Source organism: Bos grunniens, chromosome 9, assembly GCF_055505025.1.
Source record: "Bos grunniens cultivar Pamir isolate PY7600 chromosome 9, Bosgru_T2T1.0, whole genome shotgun sequence".
NCBI lineage: Eukaryota > Metazoa > Chordata > Mammalia > Artiodactyla > Bovidae > Bos > Bos grunniens.
In genome coordinates, this window is record NC_141173.1 from 40419049 (window position 1) to 40443450 (window position 24402).

At 37.3% G+C, this 24402-nt stretch overlaps 1 protein-coding gene across 8 annotated transcripts in view; it reads left to right on the top strand.

Moving 5' to 3' along the window:
• Positions 1 to 24402, top strand: part of CDK19 (cyclin dependent kinase 19) — a 170319-nt gene that overhangs the window by 17583 nt on the left and 128334 nt on the right. For 3 of the 8 annotated variants that reach the window (XM_086317317.1, XM_086317320.1, XM_086317313.1), the window contains exon 2: positions 20757 to 20818. The exons of the other annotated variants lie outside the window; for them this stretch is intronic. The gene's annotated coding sequence lies outside the window, so the exon portion shown is untranslated. The remainder of the gene's footprint in view (positions 1 to 20756; positions 20819 to 24402) is intronic. 8 annotated transcript variants of the gene reach the window in all.

Consider the following 24402-nt stretch of genomic DNA (forward strand, 5'->3'; position numbering starts at 1 on the left):
CAATAACTGTCTCTAGGAGAGGAAAGATTAATAACCAGTGGGTCTGGATTTGGAAAGGAAAGGATGACATTAAATTTTACCTTTCTCAACTGGGCACTAGAAACATGTTCAGGAGAGGTGATTCTGGCAAGAATTCTCATCCTTTGCCAGCTTCTGACAATTTCCCCAGGATCACATCTGTAGGCTTCAGAGTGGATGTTAAAGTAAAGAGTGTATCTTTGATGTCTACCTGGATTTGGCAAGGTTTTTCATTAATTTTAGTTTCCCACTGGCTGTTTAAGGGAAATAACCAGAAAATCCCTCAGAGTCTTGTCAACCCTGAGAGAGGCCTAGCTGGGGGCCCTCCTTGAGGGTAAATATGGGGGTGTTTGTAAGGCCATTTATTGGGAGATTTTTGTTTATGGTCTTGTAGTCTCTTCATAGTGGAAAGATGATTCAGACAGAGGATGAATTAGTTGAATGAGTGCTCAAGTAAAGTAGGGTAGAGTGGGGTAGTAGGAGTCATGTCAGTCTTGGGGTGGTGGTTCAGTTGCTGAGTCGTGTCCCACTCTTTGTGACAGTCAGTCTTGTAGTCTTTTGTTTTAGGTGCCTCTTGTGTCTCTAATTTTTCATTAGCATTTTACAGAGAATCTTTTAATGAAGCTATTTAGAATCTTGAAGCTTTTTTGAGGCTTCTGCACGCATCCTGTTCTGTTTGCTTGCTTTGCAAGTTCTTGCTTCCAGGTGCACCTTTTAAATGGATGATCTTGTTTAGTTGGAATATCCTCCTCAATGGCCATTGTAATTCTAGGTTGTCTTTGTAAGATTTTGCCATTTTCCTAGATATCAACAGCTTCCAGGACCACAGTTCGTAGAATTAAAATAAGCAATTGTGTCAGAAGGTGGTGTCCTCAGTCCTTTGAACCTTGAGGATTCCATTTAGCTATGCTTTAGGTCTGTAGGAGCCAAATTAATACCTGACAGGAATGTGCTGCTGGGTTGGGGGTGTGTGATTGATGTTTTAAAGTGTATCTTGTTGCACAGTAATTTTCTTGAGATTGGTGGGTGAGCTGGTGTTAATCTAAGCTCTTCCATGACCATCTTATTCCAGCATGAGTCTCTTAGAGTTTGGTGGTGAGTACTGTGACAGCTTTTAAGTATCTGTCTTGTACTCATCAATGTTGTCACTTTGGCTTCTGAGGTTCCCAGTCACAGTATATATGTTATTCCTTGACCTCATGTGCATAGTAACAGAAACTAACAGTAGCCAAGGAAATGGAACTGTGGACACCAGCAGTAACCAAAGAGATGGCATTGTGGACTTGTCAAGGGAAGGCCTTATGTGTTCCTAAGTGGAACCATTGGTAGTTGCTAATGTAGAATTTTGAAGTGAACTAGTAAATCCCAACAAATGGGCACTGTGCACTAACCAAGAACTGGAAAGTCACATTCCAAGTGGAACTGTTTGGAAGCTCAAACTGACCCCCTCAGCTTGGACTCAAAGGATTCACAAGTACCAATGCCTTTGTTTCTCATCCCCAGAGTCGGTAAAAATCTCCTTTGGATCCCATCATTGCCACCAAAGTGTTTAAAAGCAAAATTCAACTGAATATATTTTAAAGATCTTACTGGATTTATTCAGTGATTCAAGAATTGAGCAGCATTCAGTCTTAACAGAAAGGTGTGCCAAGGGGCTATACAAAAGGAAAGAGCTCTAAGCAGAAGGGACCAGGAACAAGGAAGTTATAGTAGACCAAAAGCGGATTGGTTATGGAAAGTGGAATGGTTATGGCAAGGTCACATTCCTTTAGGAGATGGCAGAGATCTTTAAGGCAGATTATCTAACTAGTGCTGATCGAGTGATTCTTGATTGGTTTAGCATTCCATTTCTGAAGGAGACCAAAACTGTAAGTCTCAGTTTATTACCATGGGACTTAGCAAAAATGACTCCATTTGGGGCCTGTTGTCTTGTTTTTTACAAAGCTTAGTAATCACCAAAGGGCTTAATGATAAATATGGTTAATGAATCATCATTGTCTCTCACACTGTGTAAAGACTTTCCATAATTAACCAAATTTTGTAGATCTTCAAGTTCATATAAATATAAAAGTTTAAAATTAAGGTGGATAAAGATGTGTTTTTAAATAAAGTTATATTGCATCATGGGAGTCCTTATCTTTTTGTACAAATGATAGGAAAATGTAACAGAAATTTGGTGCTTTTAGCACCAAAGAATAGAAGTTAGACATGTTAAATTTTACGTGTGACCCTTGCTCCATGCCAGCTGACTAAGCTTTTCAGACTAGTTTATTGAGGTTGCAAATTCACTGCCTTTATCAGAAGGATATTTTCCAGTCACAAAGGCCCTTAAATAAAGTACTTTGGGGCTCAAATGATTTTTTTAAAAAGTCTATTCCTTCTTAAAGAACTATGTGAATTTTCCTTTCTCACAGAGGGATTTTTACTTCAGATTCTCAATAAAGATACATGTAAATGAAAAGCACAAGTATAGTATAAGGAAAACTTGAAATTGGAAACCCATATTTCAAATTTGGGCTAATACTCTCTAGCTATGGTGTTTTGGTTAAATAATATATCTGAACCTCAGTTTCTTTGCCTGTAAAATGTATATGATGATAAATTACTCTCATATGGTCTCTATGAGGAGTAATTAAATCATAATGTATAAAAGTCCTTAGCAAAGTGGTTTATTTTTTTCTCCAAAAATATAAGGGGGTTTCCGTGATAAATTTCCCTGCAGCTTAAATTAGCAATAAAAAGGGTAGGTATTGAGTAAAAATTACAATCACCTGGTGGTTTTGAAAATGAGGATTGACCTTATTAGGTTCAGTAGGAAGATAGAATTTTTTTCTCCACCTACAATTAGTTGTTGTAAGAAACTTTATTAGAAAGAAAAAATGCATTCCGTGATGGGCTATTTTACTTTAAGCCTTCAAACTAAAGAAAATAGATTAAAGAGGAGAGTCTTAAGTTTTTTAATTAAAAATTTCTTCTTATAAGTAAAACATGTTTAAGAAAAATTAAAAAAAATAAGTACACACATATTTTTAGCTATGAGATAATGGATGTATTAACAACCTTATTGTGATAATCAGCAGTATGTATACATAAACTGTCATATTGTACACCTTAAATTTATATAATTTTCAAAGCTGGAAAAAATAACCAAAAAGGATTAAAATAGATGAACACTATGAATGGTGTAGGATATATTTTTATACATATTTTTGTGGGCAAATATATGCTTATATTTTCTCAAGAATGTGATCATGTTCTACATGACTTTTGGTATCTTGTGTTTTCTATTTAACATTGTATAATGGATATGGTCTCAATTCATTAAATACATTTTTTTCAGCTGTGGTTTAACTGTTTCCATGTACAAGCCTTCGATCAATTAAGTATCAATTATATGTAGTTATGCAGTTATTCTTGAGGATATGGGTTAAAAGTCTGCTTTCTGACCTTTCTGCAGAAAGTCACTGTTCTGTTTTTTATTTTTCTTTTTTATTCTATGTTTTTAATGACTATGTTTCACTGTATAGAGGTGCCATTATTTGTTTAACCAGTTTACTTTGTTGATTGATGCTTAGGTTGTAACTTTTTATTATTCCAAGTAGCACTGTGATCAATAGACACTTAGTTAAAACTTTTTCTGAGAAAGGGAACTTTCTCAAGGGAAAACTGTAAAGTGAAAAGATGAGCATACATAAATCAAGCTGTGCTTAACAATATTTGACTTTAAAGTGGAGGTCCTGATTAGGAAACTTCAAAGTTAACTGGTGTTTCCTAGTACTCCCCAGTATTCCTATATTGATCTGCATAAAGTTGGGGTTTTAAGAACTATACAATTTAATTAAAAATTTAAGTATCTCTTTTTAGATGTGCCTATAGGTAGCAATCAAAAACATAACATAAGCTTTTAGAACTTCATGGAATCTTATATCTTGATCAAATTACTTGCCTTAAAAGAACAGAAATTTTAAAATACTTCCCTTAAGATTCCATAGTATGTTTCAGTTTCTAATATATTAGTATCCTTGTCTAATTCCTACCTAAACACTCTTATCTGTAACAAGATGTCTAATATAAAGGTAATGAGAACTGTTTGCCTATGGGACATCCATGATGATTAATGCAGAGACTGATAAAGGCAAATTAATTATTGTCAGTTGTCAGGATGTACTTTTCTGTAAATTTCTAAGGTATTGATTGATAAGTTACTGTATTTTTCATCATTGAAATATTTATTTAGGTCCATTGTAGTGCAGAGGTTTTTATTTTTTGACAGTTCACTGGTTTTAGTATATTCATAGAGTTGTGTTATCGTTACCAGTATCTTATTTTAGAACATTTTATCATCCCCAAAAGAAGCCCTTTACTCATTAGCAGTAGTCTCTATTTCCCCATTCTTCTTGCTCCTGGAAGTGAAGTGAAGTCGCTCAGTCGTGTCCGACTCTTTGCGACCCCATGGACTGTAGCCTACCAGGCTTCTCCATCCATGGGATTTTCCAGGCAAGGGTACTGGAGTGGGTTGCCATGCTCCTGGAAAGCACTAATCTACTTTCTGTCTCTAAGGATTTATCTAATCTGGACATTTCATACAAATGAAATCATACTATATGTATACTATCTACTATATAGTATGATTTCATATAAATAAATCATGCTATATTTATTTCTAACTTGTTTCACTTAGCAGAATGTATGAGTACCTCACTCTTGTAAGTGGCTGAAGAATATTCTATTGCATGGACATACCATATTTTGTTTATGCATTCATCACTTTGGTTGGTTCCACTTTTTGGCTATTGTGAATAATGCTGCTATGAACATTTATGTGGAAGTTTTTGTTAGACCATGTTTTAAGTTGTTGGCTATATACATGTGAGTGGAATTGCTAGGTTGTATGTTAGCTCTATATTTAACCCTTTTGAGGAACTCTTGATACCAACTGTTTTGCAAAGCAGCTGCACCAATTTACATTTCCAAATGCAATGTGTGAGGGTTCCAATTTCTTTGTTAGAATTTGTTTTTTGTTTTTTTTTTCCTTATAGCCATCCTGCCTTGCCTGTGTGGTTAGTCATGTCTGACTCTTTGCAACCCTGTGGACTGTAGCCCACCAGGCACCTCCATCCATGGGGATTCTCCAGGCAAGAATACTGGAGCGGGTTGCCATTTCCTTTTCCAGGGTATCTTCCCAACCCAGGGATCGAACCCATGTCTCCTGTGTTTCCTGTGTTGCAGGTGGATTCTTTATCTGCTGAGCCATTGGGAAGCCCCTTTAACCATCCTAGTGGGTATAAAATGGTATCACATTATAGTTTTGTGTTTCCCAAATAACCAATGATACTGAGCATCTTTTCATGTGTTTTTTGGGCCATTTGTGTATAGTCTTTGGAGAAATGTCTGTTCAAATCCTTTTCCCTTTTAAAAAATTGGGTTGTCTTTTTAGTCTTTGTAGTTGTTGAGTTGTAAGAGTTTTCTGGATACTAGACCCTTGTCTGATTTATGATTTGCAAATATTTTCTCTCATTTTGTGGATTGGTTTTTCACTTTCTTGATGATGCCCTTTGAGGCATAGAAGGCTTTAGTTTTGACAATGTCCAATTTGTCCTTTTTGTTGTTGCTTATACTAGAAAACTGCTGCTTGATCTTAGATTGTGAAGATTTAATTCTTTGTTTTCTTCCAAGAGTTTTGTAGTGTTAGGTCTTTTTTTATCTGATAGTGTTTTTTCTTTTTTTAAAGAAATTTTTTTAAAGTAAAAGGACATGTGACAAAATTTCCAGCCTTTAAGGATTTATAATATATTTGGCTAAATTAAAAATATATGGTGAAAAAAGATAACTGGCAATATCATTCATTCATTTATTTGACACTTACTGGAAAACCCTATGTAGGAATTAGGAGTGTAAGGATAAAAGACATAGATCCTTTTCTTATAATCTAGTGAGAGAATGAAAGAGATTACAGTACAGGGCTATAAATTCTGTTTTCCAGGTATACACAGGATGCTGAGAGGGTGACCAGAAAAGACAATGAATTGACCTAGGAGTGTACAGGTGATTTGGAAAGCTTTCAAGAACAAGGAAAGCTATGATAGCTGAGTTTTGAGGGATGAAGAGTGAGCCAGAGTAGTGATTTTTAGTAGAACGAGTGGTAAATATATAGTGTAGAGGTGGAAGGAATAATAAACTCAGAGATCTAGAGATTTTGGGTAAGATAAATTCTAATTGTGTATTAAAAAAAATTTTTTTTTAATACCTAGAGCAGAACCAGGAAGGTTTAGGGTCTGAAAACTCTATAGAAATGGGGGTAGTGATGTTTCCTTATGAGTTGTGAGAAATAAAGGAGATAATGCTTTTGTACTATAAATAATATATGTGTTAATCCAATTACCATTAATTTTCTAGCATGAGTTTTTGATGATTGTTGGCTCTTTAGTATCTTTATTTCTAGGATGTCATGAAGTCCTTAACAAGTTGTTCCAAACTCCTTAATTAAATACACAGTGCATGTTATAAAGAAATGGTTGTGCATGATTTAAATGAGGAAATAGTAATTATGGAGATGTGAAAAGCAAGTATTTAAAATTGACTATGGTTTTTAAAAATAGTAATATAAGTTACGCAATTAGGAAAAGTAATTAGGTAATAAGGAAATAAGGAGAAAGTAAGAAATATTCAAAACCCCACCACTTTAATATTAAGAAATTAGAGATGATTGCTTAATATTTTGGTTCATTTCCCTCCTGACATCTTTTCATCCATTTGTGGTCTGTACACAGACACACATACTCACTTAAAAATTTACAGAAGTGCGATCATCCTATATATGTGGTTTTAATCTGTTCTTTTTTTAAACCTAAATGCTATGTTTGGTTATATCTTTCTGTGTTAGTAATATAGATTTATATAATCACTTTGAATGACTTTATGGTATTCCATTGTTTGTATTTTACTGTTATTGATAAACATTTAGGTTGTTTCTAGTTGTTTTTTTTTTATGATAGTAAATAATGCTTAGCATATTTGCCCACTTGTCTATCTCTTTAGCATAAATTCTTAGAAGCAGAATTGTTGGATTACAGCATATGCTCATTTTGAATTTAGGAGCATATTGCCACACCTTTCTCCAAGTAGGCTGACTTTACTTACACATCTATCAGAAGGACATAGTGCTGCTTCTTTCTCCTTACTCTTGCTCACGTTAGCTTTTTTCTGTTTATCTAGTTGACAGGCAGATGATATTCTGCTTTTATTTAATTATTCAGTTCAGTTCAGTCGCTCAGTCGTGTCCGACTCTTTGCGACCCCCTGAATCACAGCATGCCAGGCCTCCCTGTCCATCATCAACTCCCAGACTCCCTGTCCATCGAGTCAGTGATGCCATCCAGCCATCTCATCCTCTGTCGTCCCCTTCTCCTCCTGCCCGCAATCCCTCCCAGCATCAGAGTCTTTTCCAATGAGTCAACTCTTCGCATGAGGTGGCCAAAGTACTGGACTTTCAGCTTTAGCATCATTCCTTCCAAAGAAATCCCGGGGCTGATCTCCTTCAGAATGGACTGGTTGGATCTCTTTGCAGTCCAAGGGACTTTCAAGAGTCTTCTCCAACACCACAGTTCAAAAGCATCAATTCTTTGGCACTCAGCCTTCTTTACAGTCCAACTCTCACATCCATACATGACCACAGGAAAAACCATAGCCTTGACTAGACGGACCTTTGTCGGCAAAGTAATGTCTCTGCTTTTGAATATGCTATCTAGGTTGGTCATAACTTTCCTTCCAAGGAGTAAGCGTCTTTTAATTTCATGGCTGCATCTGCATGTGATTAATTTCACCATCTGCAGTGATTTTGGAGCCCCAAAAAATAAAGTCTGACACTGTTTCCACTGTTTCCCCATTTATTTCCCATGAAGTAATGGGACCAGATGCCATGATCTTTGTTTTCTGAATGTTTAACTTTAAGCCAACTTTTTCACTCTCTTCTTTCACTTTCATCAAGAGGCTTTTTAGTTCCTCTTCACTTTCTGCCATAAGGGTGGTGTCATCTGCATATCTGAGGTTATTGATATTTCTCCTGGCAATCTTGATTACAGCTTGTGCTTCTTCCAGCCCAGCGTTTCTCATGATGTACTCTGCATAGAAGTTAAATAAGCAGGGTGACAATATACAGCCTTGACGTACTCCTTTTCCTATTTGGAACCAGTCTGTTGTTCCATGTCCAATTCTAACTGTTGCTTACTGACCTGCATACAGATTTCTCAAGAGGCAGGTCAGGTGGTCTGGTATTCCCATCTCTTTATTATTTTATAACCAGAGAGATTGAATGTCTTCATTTGTGTATTGGTTCTGTGTATTCATCTTTGGAGTATTTTGTCCTTTTTTCCAACAGGCAGAATTGTATGGTGATTCCGATTGAGCTTTGAAGTTTTATCTGAATTCATAATCCCTGTTATACCATTTATTAGCTGCGTGACTTGGGCAAATTAACCCTGTGTCTTAGTTTCCTCACATGTAAAATGGGGAGTATAGTAGTCCTTAGCTCCTAGGATTGTTGTGGGGATTGCATGACAGGTGAAGTGCTTGCATCATTGTCTGACAGGTAAGCACTTCTACTAATCTTTGCATACTTGGGTATTTCTATAGGATAGGTATAGAGTAGGAGTGTTTAAAAGTAGATATCACCAAATTGCTGTCCTAAAAAGTTGTTTGTTCTGTACCCCAAACAGCGTAATAGTGTTTTTAGAATCATATCAGTATTATGATTGTATCCAAGCTCTCTGTTTCAATGATCTGTTTCTGTATTCATCTGTATTCTAGAGAAATCAAAAGATTTGTGTATAAAAGTGTATGTTTTTCTACCTTTTTATTGAAAAATTTCAAACATACAGAAAAGCTTGAAGACTTGATTCTGTGATCACCTGTATATCCACTGTCTACATCAGGACACAGCAATTTTTTTTCCATAAAGGGTCAGATATTTGCTGTACTTCTGTAAAGGGCCAGTAAATATTTTAGGCTTTGGAGGTCACATAGTCTCTGTTACAGCTATTTGACTGTGTAGCTGTAGAGAAAAAGCAGCTGTAGACAACAGGTGAATGAGTGGGCATGGCAGTGTTCTAGTAGGTTTATTTACAAAAACAGGCTCAGCTGGATTTGGCTTGGGCTGTGGTTTGCCATCCTCAAGTCCAGATTAAATCGTTAACAGGTTGCTGTATTTGCTTTGTCTGTAAATATGTTGGTACATACTTAAATATTTTTTCTGAACCACTTGAAAGTAAGTTGCAATCATCATGCACTATACGCTTTAGTATTTTAACATGCATCTCTTAAACGCATTCTTCTGCATAGCCATAATTCCATTATTATAGCTAAGAACCTGTTCTTTTTAATAAAACTTATATAGTGTAACACAAAAAGTATGAAAATCCTTAGATTTGCTCCTTAGCTACTGCAACCTGTTAAGCTTTTTTTGTCCTCACCCCTCTTTCCCTAACTTTTCTTCATTTATTTCTCTAGGTAGAAATGTGTATTGGGTAATGCTGTTTGCTGGTTTCATTTGACCCAATTGCACAATCAAATGAAAGGAATGTCTTCTTTTTTTTTCTTTCATGTGTTTGGTTTATATTTTTAAAAATCTGGGTTTTGTGTCTGTTTTATGCAGTTTGAAAGAGAATTATATGTAATTTATAATTAGAAGAAGAGATCTCATTAAGTTACATACAGTCTCTGTAATTTCCATATGGTTGTTTGTACTTGTTTACATAATATAAGAAACTGAAGGAAGGTAAATCCAATTATGTGCTTTGAAAAAGTGGCCAACTTTTGAATTTTCATGCTAAAAGAAGGAGGGAAATAATATAAATACTTGTACTATTTTCCAGTTTAACTTTATTATGCCTTTACTTGATAAAGATTTATAACACTTGAGATATAGCTGTTCCACTCTCCAAGAAGTTGTGCTGAAGATTTATCCAGGGTACTTGACCTGTTTTTCTCTACTCTTCAATCCCCCTACCCAAATTTAGCACGCTGCATCGTGCCTCTTCCCATGTCATCTCTTAGACTATGGATGCAAAGTGCCGTCTTATTTATCCTTTTAAAAACAGCAATTTCTTTCTGGTTAGAAGGAAAGAATTTAGTGTGTTGGTACAACTGTGGGACTGTAGGCTACAGTTAGAAATTATGTGGTGCACGATGAGGTAGATAAACCTGTTTTTTCTTTAATGACATAACTGTTAGTGGGCGCTTCCTGATGGGAGGGACTGGCTGTGGGGAAAACTGGGTCTTGCTCTGTGGGCAAGGCCATGCTCAGTAATTTAAATTTAAAGATTTAAATTGGATTAAATCTTTAATCCAATTTCTGCTGATGGGTGGTGCTGTGTTCCCTCCCTGAAGCCAAATGGTAGGATAATGGCAACCTCCTCCAAAAGGACTTATGCCAGTCAGTGTCCCTGTCCCCACAGCAGGCCACTGTTGACTCATGCCTCTGCCAGAGACTCCCAAACACTCATAGGAAAGTCTGGCTCACTCTCTTGTGGGGTCACTGCTCCTTTCTCCTGGGTCCTGGTGCGTACAAAATTTTGTTTGTGCCATTACTTCACCAAAAAAGTCTGTGTAGTCAAAGCAGTGGTTTTTCTAGTAGTCATGTATGAATGTGAGAGTTGGACAGTACAGAAGGCTGAGCACCAAAGAATTGATGACTTTGAATTTTAGCACTGAAGAAGACTCTTGAGAGTCCCTTGGACAGCAAGGAGATCAAACCAGTCAATCCTAAAGGAAATCAACCCTGAAAATTCATTGGAAGGATTGATGCTGAAGCTGAAAGTCCGATACTTTGGCCACCTGATGGGAAGAGCCAACTCACTGGAAAAGACCCTGGTGCTTTGAAAGATAGAAGGCAGGAGGACAAGGGGACGACAGAGGATGAGATGGTTGGATGGCATCACCGACTCAATGGACATGAATTTGAGCAAGCTCCAGGAGATGGTGAAGGACAGGGAAGCCTGGTGTGCTGCGGTCCATGGGGTCGCAAAGAGTCAGACATGACTGAGCGACTGAACAACAAAATTAGTGAGAGGCAGTTTGATTATTAGGAACAGACTCAAGATTATTGTTATATTTCTGTATTCCAAATGGAGGATGCTTCCTCTGTGTATAAAATTAGGATATTAAGGAACATAACAGTAAGTAATTCAGGATGGCTAAAGTATTCAGTATGTACTAGGGATGGAGGTTAGAAATATGTCAGAGAAAGGCAGAGCAGGGTTAGCCTGTGCCTGGCTCAAGAATGTGGCCTTTAACGTGATGTTAAAGTGGGATTTTGGATTCCAAATGGAATAGACTTTAATAGTTCCCCCAAATGGAAATAATAAAATTTTTTTCTGATTGTAAAAGGGCACTTGCTTGTTATAAAATGCAAACAACACAGAAATGTAGGCATTCACTAGAGATAACCACTGCTGACAGTTGGGTGTGTAGCCTTGTTGAATGGAATTTCATGATTAGTTTTGTAGCAATGTGGATGGTGGAGAGGACAGGAGAGGGGGGAGAGTGAAACAGGAGGCTATTAGAGAGTTCCAGGTGAATGAAACACGAGGCGGACCTACTTCTTAGAGGCGGCAGTGAGGGTGGAAGGAGGGTAAAGCTGCATTTGCAGCATTGGTTGGGCCTGAAGATGGCCGTACTCAGTGGGCTCGGTCAGACAGAGAAAGGCAAGTACCACATGATACCGCTTATATGCCGAATCTAAAAAAAAAAAAAAGAACAAATAGACTCATAGGTTTAGAAAACAAACTTAAGGTTAGCAAGGGGAGAAATGGGAATGGGGAGGGATAAATTAGGTGTTTGGGACTGACATGTACAAACTACGATATTTAAAAGAGATAACCAACAAGGACCTACTATCATGGATAACTCTGCTCAGTATTCTGTAATAACCTAAATGGGAAAAGAATTTGAAAAAGAATAGATATATGTATATGTAAAAGTGAGTCACTTTGCTGTACGCCTGACACTGACACAACACTGTAACTCAATGATAGTCCAGTATAAAATCAACATTTTTTAAAACGGGACAAAGCTAGGAGGAAGATAAAAAAATATTTAGGGGAGAGGTGGGATTCAGTGATCAGTTGGATGTGTGGGGGTGGGGAGTCTTCACACCTCCAGAATGGCCAGAAAGGTAGCTGAGTAGATTGCCAGAATTTGGGTCCAAATTGTGGGGTCATTGAGGTGGTATGGAGAAGGCAATGGCACCCCACTCCAGTACTCTTGCCTGGAGAATCCCATGGACGGAGGAGCTTGGTAGGCTGCAGTCCATGGAGTTGCTAAGAGTTGGACATGACTGAGCGACTTCACTTTAACTTTTCACTTTCATGCATTGGAGAAGGAAACGGCAACCCACTGCAGTGTTCTTGCCTGGAGAATCCCAGGGACGGGGGAGCCTTAGTCACACAGAGTCGCACGCGATTGAAGTGACTTAGCAGCAGTAGCAGCAGCAGCAGCAGCAGCTGGGGTGGTATAAAAGGAAAAATAGCAGTTTTTCCATCTGCATAATTCCAGAGTGGAAAGTGTATCTTTTGTTCTTATTTTCTTCTTGTAGTTACAAGTTTGTTTAGAAAGGGAGTGTAAAAGTAAGAATTCTGTTTTGACAAATAAGAGCTATTATATCATATCCTTTTCTCCTAATTGTGTTTTTCCCTTAAATTATTAATAGTTGAAGATAGGAGTTTCCTTTAAGAACTTGCTTCTGTTTTGGTGTACAACTGTAGCATTAGCTTTTATATTTCACAGATTCCTGTTGGAATCTTTCAATTTTAATTCTGAGGAATTGGGATCAGAGTGCGGTGAGAGAGGCTTTTGGGCAAGTTGTTGGCAGGGGTTCTTTGACCCTGAATTAAGGATAGTTTGGGTCTCTGAGTAGGATCTGACTTTCACCAGGTTTTGCTGTGTGTCTGGCTGTTGGGAACAGGGCTATAGAATTCAGTGGGAAACCTCTTCTATGTTGTATAACAGTATGCATAGCAAGGCAGTATTAGCGTGGACTCGAAAGCTGAGCACCGAAGAATTGATGCTTTTGAACTGTGGTTGTTGGAGAAGACTCTTGAGAGTCCCTTGGACTGCAAGGAAATCCAACCAGTCCATCCTAAAGGAGATCAGTCCTGGCTGTTCTTTGGAAGGACTGATGTTGAGGCTGAAACTCCAATACTTTGGCCACCTGATGCGAAGAGCTGACTCATTGGAAAAGACCTTGATGCTGGGAAAGATTGAGGGTAGGAGTAGAAGGGGACGACAGAGGATGAGATGGTTGGATCGCAACCTTGATTCAATGGACATGGGTTTGGGTTGACTCCGGGAGTTGGTGATGGACAGGGAGGCCTGGCATGCTGCTGTTCATGGAGTCGCAGAGAGTCGGACACGACTGAGTGACTGAACTGAACTGAACTTGAGTTCTGGGAGCCAGTGAAGGATCTTCAGTATCCAGGTAATGAAAAGATGATTGGTGGCTTAATGTCTGGGGGCTACTGAACTAAGGCATTTGCCTTTGGTCCTGGGTGAGAAAGGCATGGGTTGCTGATGCCAACCTCTTTTGTTTTCAGATAGGATTAAACATGAACTTTCATATAGATAAAATTTTCTGAATTTTTAAGTATTCCCGTAGGAGGAAATTTAATACTCTTTTGATTATTCATCTTTGCATTAAACCATCCTCCTTGTCAGGAGCCTTTATCTAACTGAAATGCCTTGTGTCACCATTTTGGGGGCGCTTCTTGTTTAGTTTTATGTTACGTCCTTTCATGAACCTCTTAAAAAGAATTGCCTGAATACACACACTGTCATAATAATACATCTCTTTTGAGGTTTGAGAAGATCTGGGTATGGATTGTCGAATCCCAAGATCACAGCATTACATTAATTTTTTCCCTAGAGTTATTTTCTTGTTTAGACTCTGTTATTCAATATGTTTACTAACCTTTTAATGGATGTAGTTACTCATCTAAGGTATTACTCTAAATATTATGTGGTGAGAAATAGGCAGGGTCACTGATTGGGATTGTTGAACATAGAATTTAGGAGAGACACTGTCCCCTGCAGTGTATTCTCTTACTTAATACTGGAGGGAATGAGAGAAGATTGTAATGAGAAAGATTTATTCTGGAATTTTGCTGTTAGTTTTTATTTATGCTTTAAAGCTTATTTCAGAAAGTTTGAATTTTGATTCTGTCAGTCATGCTCTTACATCCTCATCACTTAAAAACTGGCTTCCTTGTAACTCAGCTAAACTGTTGTAAATAGTGATGAAGCATATGGAGGCTAAGTTAATTGGTGAGTTATTTATCGATAATTCTCTCTTGGCCACTATATTTTATGTTTATATCTAAAAATTTAAGAGCTAATATGTAATGAATATCAGTTGTTAGAAGCAGATATTTCTGAGGTCAGAGCCTAGCTATTTAACAAATTATGTACTTCTTAGCCTTTAAAATGAGGTTAAGAACTATCTCATAGAAACTTTATGAGGCTTGAAAGAATTAAATATAAGGAACCTGATACAGGGCTGTCTGTGCTGTGCTGTGCTCAGTTGCTCAGTTGTGTCTGACTCTCTGTGACCCCATGGACTGTAGCCTGCTAGGCTCCTCTGTCCATGAGGATTCTCCAGGCAAGAATACCAGAGTGGGTTGCCATGCCCTTCTCCAGGACAGGGCTGTCCAGTGGGCACTAAAATTAAATCTCTCCTTTTCTTAATTTTCATTTTTCCTTAAAAATCTAAATGCCATCTCTTCTAAGGTTTCTCATATCATGTCTTCTAATGTATTCTTTGATATCAGAATTTTTGTGATTGGAAATGGAGGCAAGAGTGTGCCTTTAAGTGTTTGAGAACATGAAATTTTTGAAGTGTTTAAGAATGGCCGTCTCTCTGAACTTCACTGACTCACCCAACAGTTACTGAATTTGCATTCTAGACTCTGTGCTAAGGGTTATGGAAAGCCAAAGAATTACTGATGGTCTTTGTCCTTAGGGACTTTGACTTTAGTGACAAAAGCAGATAAGAAAACTAAAATTACCTTATAATTGGAAAGGACAGTAGTACCTATATAAGAAAAGTTCAGTTCAGTTGCTCAGTCGCGTCCAACTCTTTGCAACCCCATGGATTGCAGCATGCCATGCCTCCCTGTCCATCACCAACTCCCAGAGTTTACTCAAACTTATGTCCAATGAGTTGGTGATGCCATCCAGCCATCTCATCCTCTGTCATCCCCTTCTCCTCCCGCCTTCAATCTTTCCCAGCATCAGGGTCTTTTCAAATGAGTCAGTTCTTTGCATCAGGTGGCCAAAGTATTGGAGTTTCAGCTTCAGCATCAATCCTTCCAATGAACACCCAGGACTGATCTCCTTTAGGATGGACTGGTTGGATCTTCTTGCAGTCCAAGGGACTCTCAAGAGTCTTCTCCAACACCACAGTTCAAAAGCATCAATTCTTTGGCACTCAGCATTCTTTGTAGTCCAGCTCTCACATCCATACATGAAAAGTAGTCAGCAGTAAAAGTAGGAAGAGTGTCTATTCATATTTGTTGCACAAATGTGTTGTCTGTACCTATGTATGTGATGGGTGCAGTAAGAAAGCTTTTTGTAGGAGCTGAGGCTTGAGGGATGGATAGAGAAAGGTTTAGGAGAAGGGTATTACAAGCAGCTTGTGCAAAGGCTACAAGTGGTTCAGTTTGTTTCTTTTTTTTTTTTTTTTTCAGTGTAGGCAAAAGTTTTAGTATACCTTTCATAGTAAATGATACAATATACTTAGGAACCTTTGGGATTTTGACAATTTAGATGACACAGTTAATAAAGTTAATCTAATGGCATGGATAGTGTACTATATCCTAAGTGCAGAATACATATTTTCTCTTTCTTTTTATCATATCACCAGGGGCTTCCCTGGTGGGTCAGTGGTAAAGTCCACCTACCAATGCAGGAGAATCAGTTTCCATTCCTGAGTTGGGAAGATCCCCTGGAGAAGGAAATGGCAACCCACTCCTGTATTATTGCCTGGAAAGTTCCATGGACAGAGGGGCCTAGCGAGCTGCTGTCCATGGGGTTACAAAATAGTCAGACTTGACTTAGTGACTGAAGAACATCAATGTATAGGTACGAAATTCTTTTTTCTTATGATGAGAACTTTTAAGATCTATTCCCTTAGCAACTTACAGATATACAATACAGTATTATTAATGATTGTCACCATCCTACATGTGGTTCTTTATGGCTGGAGCTTAAGGCTAAGGTAAGGCTTCAGAAATAAGTAGAGGCCGAAGAAGTTATGAAAGGGCCCATGTGGAAAGATAAAGATTTTGACAGTTATGATTTGCATGTTAGAAAGATCAGTGATCAGTCCCCTTTAAGTAGCTTTCCTGAAAGTCCCATCCAGTGACTTCCACTTCTAGCTCACTTACCAGTCCTAGCAGTGAGGAAGGCTAGGATGTATAGACCCTTGCTTGGGTACATGCTGCCTAGAATAAAACCAGGATCTGTTACTAAGGAACAGGAAGGGAGAAGAGGTATATGGTAGGCAGCCATGTATATGGTATATGTACCAGGTATATGGTACGTGTGCAACAAAAAGGATTGAGAACAGAAGTAGGGAGACCAATTTAATATAATACCTAAGTAGTAGTACATGTATAATGTCTTACAAAAGAGATTTGACTGACATTCTTAAAATATGAGAATGTAATCTTTAAGCTCTTCTGCTGGGAAATCTAGAGGATTTAAACCGTTATTTTGTTATAAGAACTCTTAGGTTCTTGGAGCAAAAAATTATGCTTTAATTATTTTAACCTTTTAGTTAAAAAGTTTCTTTTTCCAATTAAACATTAGTAAAATTAAGTTGTTGCTTAGTCACTAAATTGTGTCTGACTCTTTTGAGACCCCATGGACAGTAGCCTGCCAGGCTTCTCTGTCCCTGGGATTTTCCAGGCAAGAATACTGGAGTGGGTTGCCATTTCCTTCTTCAGGGGATCTTCCCAGACCAGGGATCGAACCCGCATCTCTTGAATTGGTAGGCAGATTCTTTACCAATAAGCCACCAACGAGTACTAAGGAGATTAACATTGGTAAGCACGGCCTTGATAGAAATCACTTTAAATATATATATATATATATATATATATATAGAGTATACTTTTTTTAACCATATAGCAATCATACATTAAAAAGGGATTTACATTAGTTTTTCTGGAAGATGAAATAACACATAATTTTTTTATACATATCTTTTTGGATGTTATACAATTAGCACCTATTACTGTTTTAAAGAATTGTGATGACATACGTGTATATAAAATAAAATTTACCATTTTAATCTTTTTAAGTATACAGTGATGTTGAATGCATTATTTGTGCCACCATCACTTCCATCTATCCACAGAATTCTTTTCATCTTGTAAAACTGAAACCCTATACCAAAGAATAACTCCCCAATTTTCCCCTTTACCCAACCCATAGCAAACACTATCCCACTTACCTGCATTGGCAGGTGGATTCTTTACTGCTGAGCTACCTGGGAAGCCCCTACTTTCTATTTGTATGAATTGGACTACCCCAGGTACCTCTATCGGAGAAGGCAATGGCACCCCACTCCAGTACTCTTGCCTGGAAAATTCCATGGACAGAGGAGCCTGATAGGCTGCAGTCCATGGGGTCGTGAAGAGTCGGACACGACTGAGCGACTTTACTTTCACTTTTCACTTTCATGCATTGGAGAAGGAAAGGGCAACCCACTCCAGTATTCTTGCCTGGAGAATCCCAGGGACGGGGAATCCTGGTGGGCTGCCCTCTATGGGGTCGCACAGAGTCGGACACTACTGAAGCGACTTAGCAGCAGCAGCAGCAGCAGGTACCTCTATAAGATGGATCATGCACTATTTGTTCTTTGGGGACTTCCTTATTTTATCTAGCATAATGTCCTCAAGATTATTCTATGTTGTAGTAATGTGCAGGCTTTTCTTTTTCAAGAAAAGCTCCACTGAGTGTGTATGTGTGTGCGTGCGTGTGTGTGCGTGTATGTATGTGTATGTGTATATATCTTGTTTATCCATTTATCTGTCAGTGAAGAGTTGAATGGCTTCCACCTTTTGGCTATTGTGAATTCTGTTATGAACGTGAGTGTACAGATATTTCTTTGAGAATCCTCACTTTTAAAACTTTTTGCTATATACCCAAAAGTGGCATTTCTGAATAATCGTTCTATTTTTAATTTTTTGAAGCATTGTCATACTGTTTTCTATAGCAACTGCACCATTTTACATTCTTACCAACCGTACACAGGGGTTCCAGTTTCTTCACATCCTTGCCAACACTTGTTTTAGTCCTTGAATTTTTTTTTTTTTATAGTATTAATAGCTGTCCTAATGGGTATGGGTTAGTATCCATTTTATTGAATTTTTTTTGAAGGTTTAAAAATATGAAAGTGTGAGTTTAGTGTAATCATATGGCAGTAAGTCTTAATAAATGGAAATGGAATCACTCAATTTTGCTACTCTAATAAAAATATTGTTTGAATGTTATTTGGATATATGTTCTTCAGTCTTTTTCAGGCCTTTAAATTTTTTTTGAATTTTTTTTTTTGGTTTTATGTTGTAAGCATTTCTCATTTTTTAAACATGTTTTGTACAACCATCATTTGAATTTTAATTTTCCAAGGAAATGTTGCAAATGCAACGTGATTGAATACTTAAGAACATTTTGTAATTGTTTTTTATATATAGCTAAGTGCTTGGTTTGTGTGATTTTAATTTCATAGAAGACTGGATGATATAGCGACTAAAAGTGTAGTCTAGAAGTAGGCAGTCTGGGTTTGAATTGCACGTCTGCCACTTCAGGCTGTGTACATTTAGGCAAGTTTCTTAAGCTCCCTGTGTCTCAATTTCTTCATCTGTTAAGTGAGGATAATAACAGAACTTATCTCAAAGTTGTGAAGACCAAATGAGTTAGTACTTGTAGATCTTTAGGACAGTGACTAGCTCATCATACATCCTGTATAAGCCTTTTCTGCATAATTGTTTTATTAGGTGAGATCGTATCTCTTTGACTTTTAAAAAATATATGCGATATATAAGAAGTTACTGTGTCTTGGGTCTTTAGTTTAAAATGTCACAAGCACTGACTTAGAGGAGGGTGTAGTCTATTAAGGTTGTTTTGGGAGTTAAGAGAAGGTACATCTGAGGCAGATAGTGCTGGGCAAATTGCTGAATTAGTAACATGATATAACCATCTTTTGGGAACTGTGACCTTCTGGCAGGCATTTAGCCTTGTCAACTACTTTAGGCTCTTTTGACCAGCTCAGCCCTTTTGCTTTGCATCTTTGGGTTTCCTTGCCCACACAGCTCCCCAGATTTCTTGGCTTGGCACTTTATGTTTCCTCTGTTGCTGTTTAGTTGCTAAGTCGTGTCTGACTCTTTCGCGACCCCATGCACCGTAGCCTGCCAGGTTCCTCTGTCCGTGGGATTTCCCAGGCAAGAACACTGGAGTGGGTTGCCCTTTCTTTTTCCAGATAGTCCCTCTGTTTCTTAGTTAGCAACTTTTGTTGTTAATTTATGTCAAATGCACGATATAAAATTTTTGCAAAATGTAACATTCTGTGATTGTAATACCACATTTCATTTCATTCTCAGTAGCAGTCTGAGAGAGTAAAGTCAGTACAGGTTGGAGAGGTAAAGTCCTCATTGAACAACTCTCGTTATATTGAGAGATTAAGTGACCTGTCTGATGTCACAAAGCAGTTAAGTGATTTAGCTGGAACTTGAATTCAAGCCACCCGACCTCAAGGCAGTGTTTCTTTCTTTACATATTATCATGTTTTAAAAGAATACTTTTCTTTTTTTCCTAATTATTTGATAATATTTTAAATAATTTTTCTATATTACATAAAGATAACATCCCTCCCTCTTTTAAATTTAATAGCTAGTAAAATTTATCTGACTCCTTTTCTCATATACCAGCTGCATTTTGTAGTCCTTAAGCCCAGAATCAGTAAAGAATGAGATGAAATCTGAGATCTATGTATTTTACCTGATTAAGTTCTTAATCTTTTACATGAATGTTTTCTGAAAAGAGTTTCATGTTTCGTGCTTGTATTTATTTTATACTATTCGAACAAGGTAGATTTCCCCCATACTGCCTAGCATATGTAGTATCTGGCTCATTTCAACATTGCTGTCAGACTTAAATCTTGGCATTAGAGTATCTTTACAGTCTACTTTTCCCCTTCCCTCTCTGCAGATCTGTTTTTAATTATTTTTCTTCTATATTCCGAACAGTCTCTGGTTCTAAGAATGTACCTTGAGCTGTCGAGTCTAGCATAGTTCATTATGTGAAGTATATTTTTCTACTTAATTTTTTATATATTCCTTATATTGGCTCTCTCACGTGATTTTAAAAATTTGTTGTTAGGATTTTCGATAGTGTAAATCACCTGTATTGGTGAGAATTATAATTAGTTAACTTTTGAATTACAATTTCATCTTTTAGAATTATAATTAGTTAACTTTTGTTTTTTTCCCCCACATAATTAGTCATGTAATGTATACTAAACTCTGAATGATATCAATATATTATTGATTTATTCATTGTCAAATCCCAAATCTGGTTTCCTTGGCAGACATATAGACTTGTGATAGGCATTTGGCATTTTGTGTTTTGGGCAGTGTGACTTTAAATCTACATAAACTTCTCTGCCTTTTGCCTCTGCTGTGTTCATAGATTCCAGGAGGGCTTCGTGTATGGACCTCAAGCGTTGGAGGTAGCAGACTTTTCAGCAGAAGGTAAAGCAGAGTGTTGCCTTCTGGTGTCATTGTGTGTGTGTGCTGGGATGGGCATGGGACAGGTTCCAGAGCTTTGCACAAATGTCATCACAAAATAATTTATAATGGTGCTTTTCACAAAATGTAAAACCAAGCTAATACTTGGAAATTTTATTCAGTATTACTAAAATACATAAAAAGTAGAAAAGTTTGAATAGAACTCCAGACAAAATTTCAGTCTCTCTGCTGTTAACTGAAGAGGAAGAATGTATAGTGCATGCTATCTAACTTTCTCAGACTTAGTTTTACTATGAGTTCTTCCTGGGAAGGTGTCCAAATCATTATTCATATGCTGTATTCTTCCTTGCTGCTCCTTTTACTGAAAGATTGCTTCACAGTAAATAGGCAGCCTCGTTGGTGACTCATGACTGGAGGACAGACATTTTTACTCTAGGTCCCATGTGCCAAAAATCTTTGTTTCTAACACGCTAATTACCTCTCTTCAGAACTTGTTAATATGCTCTTCTCTCAAGTTAGTTCTTGTTTCAGTAGAGAAACAAACACATCCCACTCATTTGTAAAATATGTTTTTATGGAGACCTTCTTAATGAGTTATTTTTAAGAAAATAATATGACATAACTTTCCTGGGTAATGCTTCTTTGATTTTTTAAAAAAATACAAATATTTTGCCATTTAGGTGCCAGATGTTATAGATATTACTTTCTTTGAATTTATGAAACCATTTATGAATTTTATTCAGATGATACTTAAGTGCAGGTTTTTTTTTTAAAGACCTATAGCAGCTAATAATGTTGCATTCTTAAACTTAATAAGTTTTTAGATATATTCCTAATGGAATTAGAGGAATGGTTTTCTTATATCTTCCTGAAATTATATTTGTATTGCTATCAAGTGGCTGCATCTTATACTTTTTTTTTTTTGCATTTTATACTGTATATTAAGGACATACACCTTATGTGATATGGGGTATTTAGTAAATAGCTACTCTGTGCCCTCCACAGAGTCTTTCCATGTTATAGTCAACTTAGTTTCACTATTTCATTTTTTTCCTATTCAGAGATACTGCTTTCCTTAGCTAGAAGAGTTTCAGGCTGTTTATTGAGGTTAGCTGCAATTTTACCACTGAAGCCCTTTCTCCTTTCTTTGGTTCTCTTCACTGGCCATTTGGAGGATATTTTGTATTTACCAACAATAGATTGGAAGTAATTTCTTGAAGGCCCTTTCATACTTCATTTTTAGGCTAGTCCGCTGTTTTCACTGCTGTTGAATTATGCAGCCTTCTATTTGTTTAGCTAATCTTTCTCTGGTGTATTTTGTTATCAGTTGAGTATCTCAATAGATTTTCTAGTGACTAACATAGAAAATGTAAAGTAAACTGCTCGTATCAAGGCACAGAAAGACTCTTCCCCAGGTCCTCATCTCTACAACTTCTGTGAGAAGGATGTGATGAAATGGTTACAAACAGTAGTTTCTCAAAGATAATTTATTTTTTAGAGCTGTTTTAGGTTTACAGAAAGATTAAGTGGAAAGTAAAGAGAGTTCCCATATGCCCCTTTACCACCTCAACCTCATTCTCCCCACACCCCATCTCCCTGTGACTAACATCTTGCTGTAGTGGTATGTTTGCTGCAATTGAACCAGTAGTGTTACATTATTATTAACTAAATCCACAGTTTTACCTTAAAGTTCACTCTTTGTGTTGTATATTTTATAGGTCTGACAAATATATAACATGTATCAACCATTACAGTATCACGTGGAATAATTTTACTGCTCTAAACATACGCTGTGTTATAGGAGAAAGGGGCACAAGAGGATGGTCATGTCACAAGTCTTGGGCAAGTCCCTGGAATGGGCAGCCTAGTGAGAGTCCTTGGCTTTGTGCAGGAAAGAATTCAAGCCATAGTAAAGTGAACACAAGTTTATTTAGATACATATTCCATAGGCACAATGTGAATGTCTCAGAAAGCAAGAGTGGCCCCTCACTGTGGGCAGTTTATTTCTATGGGAAAAAGTGGGAAGAATATTCTAACTATCTTGGATAAGGGTTGGGGATTTCTGGGAATCAGCCACTACCTACGTTTTGACCTTTTATGGTCAGTGTCTGAACTGTCATGGTGCCTGTGGGTGTATAGCAAGGCTGTATAGTGAGGCGACAGGTAGACTGGAAGTAGAATCTTCCTCCGTCTTGGGGCTAGTTGGTTCTAACCAATACTTGTCATATCCCTGTACGGCTGTGTCATTCTTTTAATGGTTGTGCCCTGCCCCCTTCCGTCCTCTCTCACTTGTGGTCCATCCATTCATCCCTGCCTTCCTTCCTTTGAGCCCCCAGCAAGCACAGATATTTTTTTGTCTATATAGTTTCCTCTTTTCAGAACATCATAGTTGTATAATGTAGTTTGTAGTCTTTTCAGTTTTGCTTCTTTCACTTAGTGGTAAGCATTTAAGCTTCTTCTCTATGCCTTTCCATGGTTTGGTAGCTCATTTCTTCTTAGTGCTGAATAACGCTGCATTATCTGGGTATACCACAGTTAATCTATCCATTCACCTACTGAAACACATGGTTGCTTCCAAGTTTTGGCAGTTATGAATAAAGCTGCTATAAACGTTCATGTGCAGATTTTTATGGGGACACAAGTTTTCAATTCATTTTGGTGAATGCCATGGAGTGCAATTGCTTTATCATATGAAAAAAGTATGTTTACTTTTGTAAGAAACTGTCTCTATTATTACCATATCAACTTGAGTTTGTCAATGTCCACAAAAAAACTGGTTGGAATTTCGATTGGGACTATGTTGAATCTATAGATCAAATTGAGAAGAATTGACATCTTGACAATTTTAGGCCTTCTTTGCTATATACATGGAATATCTCTCAGATCTTTTTTGATTTCCTTTTTCAGTTTTATCGTTTTCCTTGTATAGACCCTGTACATGTTTTGTTAGTCATAACTAGGTAATTCATTTTTGGACCTGCTGTTGTAAATGTTAAATTGTGTTTTTAATTTCTAGTTCCAACTTTTCATTGCTGGTGTATAAGAAAGTATTGGCTTTTGCATATTAACCTTCATCCTGCAGCCTTGCTATAATTGTTTATTTGTTCCAGGGGTTTGCTTGTTGTTCTTGGAATTTTCTCCAAAGACAGTTATACAAATACACTTTTATTTCTTGCTTAATCTCTGTAATTTTAATTTCCTTCCACATTTTATTGCATTGGCTAGGACTTCCAGTATGATTTTGAATAGGAATGGTGAGAGCAGATATTCTTGTCTTGTTCCTGATCTAATTGGGGAAGTCATCAGTTTTTCTTCATGAGCTATGATAACCACAATAGATTATCCTAATCAGGAGTATAGAAGATGTAAAGTATTGCTTATATCAGGCCACAGGAGGATTCATTCTCCCTCCCCACACTCCCTTTCCCTCACCTAAACTTCTTTGAGAAAAATAGGATTAAATTGATCGTTATAAAAATATTTTAAATGAGGGAATTAAGGCAGTTTTAAGGGGAAGACAGAGGATGAGATGGCTGGATGGCATCACTGACTTGATGGGAGTGAGTCTCAGTGAACTCCAGGAGTTG